Genomic DNA, 7,895 nt, shown 5'->3' with positions numbered 1-7,895 from the left:
GGAGGCTGCTGAAAAAGAACTGTCAGGCGGGCACCTCTCGGAAGAACCGCAGACCAAACGACCGGTAAAAATTTTGGGCGATCCGACCCTCAGTGCACCTTCGGCGGCAGAGAAAAGCAACAAAAACACCGGTCAAAGAAGGGAGGTTTTGGTCGACTCTGCCTGGTTTTTGCACTAAGTCAGATCCGTAATGCCAGCGGGACTGAGTCGCTTTTGCGTGCCGTGGTCCTGGAGGCCTGCTCGGACAGAGCGGTCCTTCGGGTCCCGCGGGAAGGGGCATTTCATGTTCCTCTGCGGGAGGTGGTCCATTTTCTGCGGGAAATGGCGAGCCCCATCGGCTACAAGAGTGTGTAGGTCCCGCTCAACAGTCTACGTCCTTAACCATCGGGGACTTTGTAGATTTTGGCAGAAATCGCCCCCGCAGGTCCTAGCGGGAGGTCTCCGCGGCGGAGGCCGGAGAGGGCGCGAGTGAGCGGCATGGTATGACTGGGTTCGTGCCGCTCACTGGTACCCGGAGCGTGGCGCCCTCCGGGTAAAAGGCTAGCCGGGGCGAGTAGGTGGGTTGACGGGCGCATAAGCCACGCCGTCCCCGCCGTACAAGGTGCCGGTGGCCTGGCGAACCACCGGCGTAAGGCCAGCCAGGGCGGACCGCGGGGCAGAGGGCGCATAAGCCACGCTCTCTCTCCATCCACCAGAACAAGCGAAAAATTTTCAAAGTGTGGGAGAACCGGCGACCCGACCGGTGGCACTCTGCCTCTCGCTGCCGCCCTCCTGGAAGCGTCCTCGGTCACTCGGTGTCCGGCAGATTTCAGAGCTCCGGAATGGTGAAAAAGAACCGGTGAGAGGGCGAAACCGGCTTCTCTCTGCCGGGCGAGGACCACCGCAGGCGGCAAGGGACGTCTGACAGGAGACGGCGCTGCGGGCAGGCTTTAAAAGTGCATGGGGTTTTGGCCTCGGCGAAAGTCGAAAAATTTTGCGGTCGGAGCTGTCTGCCCCGGCCGGGAAGGCTCACCGCCGGCGGCTGCCAACCCCTGGCTTGCCCGCTGGATGCCCTTTCGGAGGCTGCTGAAAAAGAACTGTCAGGCGGGCACCTCTCGGAAGAACCGCAGACCAAAACGACCGGTAAAAATTTTGGGCGATCCGACCCTCAGTGCACCTTCGGCGGCAGAGAAAAGCAACAAAAATACCGGTCAGAGAAGGGGAGTTTTGGTCGACTCTGCCAGGTTTTTGCACTAAGTCAGATCCGTAATGCCAGCGGGACTGAGTCGCTCTTGCGTGCCGTGGTCCTGGAAGCCTGCTCGGACAGAGTGGTCCTTCGGGTCCCGCGGGAAGGGGCATTTCATGTTCCTCTGCGGGAGGTGATCCATTTTCTGCGGGAAATGGCGAGCCCCTTCGGCTACAAGAGTGTGTAGGTCCCGCTCAACAGTCTACGTCCTTAACCATCGGGGACTTTGTAGATTTTGCCCAAAATCGCTCTCCGCAGAACAGAGCGGGAGGTCTCCGCGGCGGAGGCCGGAAAAGGTGCGAGGTGAGCGGCATGGTATGACTGGGCTCGTGCCGCTCACTGCTACCCGGAGCGTGGCGCCCTCCGGGTAAAAGGCTAGCCGGGCGAGTAGGTGGATTGACGGGCGCATAAGCAACGCCGTCCCCGCCGTACAAGGTGCCGGTGGCCTGGCGAACCACCGGCGTAAGGCTAGCCAAGGGCGTACCGCGGGGCAGAGGGCGCATAAGCCACGCCGTCCCCGCTGTACCAAGGTGCCGGTGGCCTGGCGAACCACCGGCGTAAGGCTAGCCAAGGGCGTACCGCGGGGCAGAGGGCGCATAAGCCACGCTCTCTCTCCATCCCACCAGAACAAGCGAAAAAATTTCAAAGTGTGGGAGAACCGGCTTCCGACCGGTGGCACTCTGCCTCTCGCTGCCGCCCTCCTGGAAGCGTCCTCGGTCACTCGGTGTCCGGCAGATTTCAGAGCTCCGGAATGGTGAAAAAGAACCGGTGAGAGGGCGAATCCGGCTTCTCTCTGCCGGGCGAGGACCACCGCAGGCGGCAAGGGACGTCTGCCAGGAGACGGCGCTGCGGGCAGGCTTTAAAAGTGCATGGGGTTTTGGCCTCGGCGAAAGTCGAAAAATTTTGCGGTCGGAGCTGTCTGCCCCGGCCGGGGAAGGCTCACCGCCGGCGGCTGCCAACCCCTGGCTTGCCCGCTGGATGCCCTTTCGGAGGCTGCTGAAAAAGAACTGTCAGGCGGGCACCTCTCGGGAAGAACCGCAGACCAAAACGACCGTAAAAATTTTGGGCGATCCGACCCTCAGTGCACCTTCGGCGGCAGAGAAAAGCAACAAAAACACCGGTCAAAGAAGGGAGGTTTTGGTCGACTCTGCCTGGTTTTTGCACAAAGTCAGATCCGTAATGCCAGCGGGACTGAGTCGCTTTTGCGTGCCGTGGTCCTGGAGGCCTGCTCGGACAGAGCGGTCCTTCGGGTCCCGCGGGAAGGGGCATTTCATGTTCCTCTGCGGGAGGTGGTCCATTTTCTGCGGGAAATGGCGAGCCCCATCGGCTACAAGAGTGTGTAGGTCCCGCTCAACAGTCTACGTCCTTAACCATCGGGGACTTTGTAGATTTTGGCAGAAATCGCCCCCCGCAGGTCCTAGCGGGAGGTCTCCGCGGCGGAGGCCGGAGAGGGCGCGAGGTGAGCGGCATGGTATGACTGGGTTCGTGCCGCTCACTGGTACCCGGAGCGTGGCGCCCTCCGGGTAAAAGGCTAGCCGGGGCGAGTAGGTGGGTTGACGGGCGCATAAGCCACGCCGTCCCCGCCGTACAAGGTGCCGGTGGCCTGGCGAACCACCGGCGTAAGGCCAGCCAGGGCGGACCGCGGGCAGAGGGCGCATAAGCCACGCTCTCTCTCCATCCCACCAGAACAAGCGAAAATTTTCAAAGTGTGGGGAGAACCGGCGACCCGACCGGTGGCACTCTGCCTCTCGCTGCCGCCCTCCTGGAAGCGTCCTCGGTCACTCGGTGTCCGGCAGATTTCAGAGCTCCGGAATGGTGAAAAAGAACCGGAGAGGGGGCGACTCCGGCTTCTCTCTGCCGGGCGAGGACCACCGCAGGCGGCAAGGGACGTCTGACAGGAGACGGCGCTGCGGGCAGGCTTTAAAAGTGCATGGGGTTTTGGCCTCGGCGAAAGTCGAAAAAATTTTGCGGTCGGAGCCGTCTGCCCCGGCCGGGGAAGGCTCACCGCCGGCGGCTGCCAACCCCTGGCTTGCCCGCTGGATGGCCTTTCGGAGGCTGCTGAAAAAGAACTGTCAGGCGGGCACCTCTCGGAAGAACCGCAGACCAAAACGACCGGTAAAAATTTTGGGCGATCGACCCTCAGTGCACCTTCGGCGGCAGAGAAAGCATCAAAAATACCGGTCAAAGAGCGAGGTTTTGGTCGACTCTGCCAGGTTTTTGCACAAAGTGTTGGCATCGTGCGGCGTCGCGCTTTGCCGTACCGTATCCCCAATGGAGCGGCGCCCGGCGGGGTAGGCTAGCCATGTGAGGTCGAGGGCGGGAGGACGGGACGTAAGCCAGGCCGTTCTCCACAAGAAATTCCGGACGCGGAGACCCCTTCTCCGCCCTACGGTCCCCAATGGGGTGGCGCCCGGCGGGTGAGGCTAGCCATGGGAGGACGGGACGTAAGCCAGGCCGTTCTCCACAAGAAATTCCGTACGCGGAGACCCCTTCTCCGCCCTACGGTCCCCAATGGGGTGGCGCCCGGCGGGTGAGGCTAGCCATGTGAGGTCGAGGGCGGGAGGACGGGGACGTAAGCCAGGCCGTTCTCCACAAGTAAATTCCGGACGCGGAGACCCCTTCTCCGCCCTACGGTCCCCAATGGGGTGGCGCCCGGCGGGTGAGGCTAGCCATGTGAGGTCGAGGGCGGAGGACGGGACGTAAGCCAGGCCGTCTCCACAAGTAAATTCCGGACGCGGAGACCCCTTCTCCGCCCTACGGTCCCCAATGGGGTGGCTCCCGGCGGTGAGGCTAGCCATGTGAGGTCGAGGGCGGGAGGACGGGACGCAAGCCAGGCCGTTCTCCACAAACTCCCAGCGGTAGAGTCTCGGCTCTCCGCTCTTTTGATCGATCTGACACAGCGCGATCCGGCGGGGCAGGGCACTTTGCTCGGTCAGGGGTATTGGCCCCGGCCGGTTTATGGTAAAGCGTTCCTTAGCCTCAGTCTTGGTCGCGCATCAATCCCCCGCTCCCCGTGAGCGGCTGTCGTCCTCTGCCTAAGGTTGTGTAGCGCGGTGCCAGTGTGTGTGTAGCGCGGTGCCAGTGTGGTCCTCGCACGGCCCCGCTCCTGCCACACGGTAGGACTCTCTGCTTCGGCTGAGGTTTGCTACGAAGCGTATGGAACGGGCGTACTCACCGTTACCGTGGGTGGGGGGCGGCGGCGTTGGCGGCGGCAGCGTCCAGCGCGGAGCTCCGGCTCCCGCGGCAGCGCCTCGCCTAGTGTCCCTCGGGCAAGTCCAATCGCCCCCCGCCCGGTCGGAGAGCGCAGACACACCTCTGTGTCCACGGTTTATTTCCGCAGCACGAAAAGGGACGGCTCCCGCCTGCTCCTCGCGGCGGCGACGAGGCTTAGACCCACCGTGGCGTATCCGCGGTAGGTATGCTCGTCGGTCGGAGGAGCGGTTGCGGTCGAGTGGTCCCCAGTGTACCCTGTTAGCGCTGCCCGCCTACGCCTGAAGAGCTGCGGACCGAGAAAAAGGTTCGCTCCGCTGCTGACGGCGAAGCGCGCGGCACGCCGCGGAAGAGGAGAGGGAGCGGTCGCCCCCGGGGCGGCTCCCCTCCGAGTCCGGCAGAAGCAGAGATTGTAGCGGAGGGGGGGTTTCTAAATTCCCCGGGCGTGTTATCCCCAGCGGTAGCCTTTGAACTCTTCAACCGCAAGCACGATCGCACGTTCACAGCACCCGTCACTAGGAGCCGGGCCAGAGGCGGGCGGCAGACGAAACCGACATGAGCGCTTAAGGGTATTGCACCCCCGGCGCCCAGACCCTGGAAATTGAGTCTGCCCCCAAAGCCCACCCGCGTCCTCCTTGGCGCTCCCGGAGTACATGGTCGTAGATGGGCCATCGGTCGCTAATGCCAAACTGCGTCCCAGGGGTGCGTCCCCTCTGACCAACGGCAGACCCATCCCTCTCGCCAATCCGCGGATCCCCGCCAGGTCCCGAACAGGGCTCGTCCTTTAGCGTTTCAAATGCGCCCTCCCCGCCATACGAGGGGTTGAGGACCGTAGCCTTCCCTTACGAGAGGCACCAGGGGTGCGCCTGCTCGAGGGCCCGGCCGTGGGCGTAACGCTTGGGCCGCCCGGGGGAGTCGGTAGACCATGGGAGACCAACACTCGCACACGAACGTTGCCCGTGCTTTTGTGGAAGAGAGCTTCTTGCGAGGTTGTCGCTGCGGTGGCGCCCGGACAAACCCTATCCCTAAAACTTCTGGGGAATTGGCGTCTAAGCCTGCACCCTGCACGGTATCCCTGCACCCACGAAGGGGGCCGTGGAAGGCTTGGGGTCGCGCCGGCGAAACCGACCGGATGCCCGGGGTACTGAACCCCCGGGGTCCCACCCTGGAAATTGAGCCGTCCGACCCCGCCACGTCTTCCTAGTGCCCTCCTTGGCTCCCCCGCCTGTGGGCATCGTTAGGGGCTGCGGTCATCAGCGCCGGCTAAGCTTCGGCAACACGGCCGACCCACCCCTTCGGCGCCTGGGGGTGCCTGGTCCCAGTCCGGGCCGTTCCGTAGGGGCGGCTATCCCTTACATGAGGGACTCGGTGCGTCCGCTCGGGCTGCGGGGCTCCGGCTCCGACAGCCGGGGAGCTGGTTTTGACCGCGGGCCTCCACGGGAACCGGCAGGGACCGGACTAGGCGTCAAGCCGAAAATAACCCCGGCACCCTCTGCTTCCAAAGCGAGGGGACCTTTGGCCGAGCGGGGGCACCGGAAGCCGAACCGACCCCAACCCCTCTTCCTACCCCAGGGCTGGGCTGACCAATCCCCTGATCGGGTCTAAAATGGAAGAAGGGGATTCGAGGGAAGGGGCTGGCGGAAGGCAGTTGCCCGACGGAGTAGGCGAAGGCCAGGCCGTTTCCGAGTCCCGAGCAGAGGAGGGCGAACTCGGCTCTTCATCGACCGACGGCGAGGCGAGGGCGGTGGCTGCCGCGGGGAAGACTCCATTGCTCGTCAGCGCGCTAGGAGCGGGGCCGACTGGCTGCTCGGGGTATGGCATCCCGGGGGCCCACCCTGGAAATCTTCGCTCCTCAGCCGCTGCAGGTTATAAGGTCCCGCCGCGCGTAAGCGCTCAACTCTCCGACCCACGGATGTCGAGCCCATGGTGAGCCGGCCGTTTCGTACGGGGAAAAGGGGTCCTCTGGCCCCACATCGATCGAGGGGGTTTAGATCCGCGGAGGCACGCACCGCGAGGCGAATCGCTGCTTTTCCCCAAGAGGTTAACCTTCAAACCACCGAGTAGGTTCGGGGCAGGGCCGACAGTCTGCACTGGGGTATTGCATCCCTGGTGGGGCGACCCTGGAAATCTCTGCCCCTTTCCACTCTTTCGGTTGGGCCTCTCGTCGGGGCGAGCGTAAGTCGGCAAGCAGACGTGGGAAGAGGCTTCTTACCGGTGACACTCCCTTCGTGAGAGAGGCAGGTACTCGCCCCGGACCCCGGTCCAAATCTGCGCGGGCCGGACGGCCTCGGCCCTAGCCGAAGGCCGCTCCCGCGAAGCCAGGGAGCCGAAAAAATAACCCCGACACCCTCCGCGACCTCGCGTGCTTCCAAAGCGAGGGGAAACTTTGGCCGAGCGGGGCACCCGAAGCCGAACCGACCCCAACCCCTCTTCTTACCCCAGGGCTGGGCTGACCAATCCCCTGATCGGGTCTAAAATGGAAGAAGGGGATTCGAGGGAAGGGGCTGGCGGAAGGCAGTTGCCCGACGGAGTAGGCGAAGGCCAGGCCGTTTCCAAATCCCGAGCCAGAGGAGGGCGAACGACGTTCTTCATCGACCGACGGCGAGGCTAGGGCGAGGGCGGTGGCTGCCGCGGGGAAGACTCCATTGCTTGCCAGCGTGCTAGGAGCGGGGCCGACAGGCTGCTCGGGGTATGGCATCCCCGGGGGCCCACCCTGGAAATCTTCGCTCCTCAGCCGCTGCAGGTTATAAGGTCCCGCCGCGCGTAAGCGCTCAACTCCCCGACCCACGGACGTCGAGCCCATGGTGAGCTGACAGTTTCGTACGGGGAAAAGGGGTCCTCTGGCCCCACATCGATCGAGGGGGTTTAGATCCGCGGAGGCACGCACCGCGAGGCGAATCGCTGCTTTTCCCCAAGAGGTTAACCTTCAAACCACCGAGTAGGTTCGGGGCAGGGCCGACTGTCTGCACTGGGGTATTGCATCCCTGGTGGGGCGACCCTGGAAATCTCTGCCCCTTTCCACTCTTTCGGTTGGGCCTCTCGTCGGGGCGAGCGTAAGTCGGCAAGCAGACGTGGGAAGAGGCTTCTTACCGGTGACACTCCCTTCGTGAGAGAGGCAGGTACTCGCCCCGCACCCCGGTCCAAATCTGCTCGGTCCGGCCGTCGTCGGCCCTAGCCGAAGGCCGCTCCCGCGAAGCCAGGCGATCCGAACCGAGGATCCGCGCGAGCCTTCTCCAAGCCCTCTGCCGGGCGCTGGTGTTGAAAGCGTAGCGGACCCTGTTCGCCGGAGCGATAGGAGCGGAGCACCGGTCCCGCAGGGTTGAAAGCTGGGTAGCAGCGCCGTAGCTTCCCTCCCAGCCTTCCCCCGGACCTGGCGCCCGATCCCCTCCGCTCCTCTGTGCGTTGGCGGGCGGCGCTGCATGGGTACGTCGCGACGGCTCCTATCGTCTCTCTCGCTTAA

Source organism: Engystomops pustulosus, unplaced genomic scaffold, assembly GCF_040894005.1.
Source record: "Engystomops pustulosus unplaced genomic scaffold, aEngPut4.maternal MAT_SCAFFOLD_385, whole genome shotgun sequence".
Lineage (NCBI taxonomy): Eukaryota > Metazoa > Chordata > Amphibia > Anura > Leptodactylidae > Engystomops > Engystomops pustulosus.
This window is presented reverse-complemented; position numbering follows the sequence as displayed.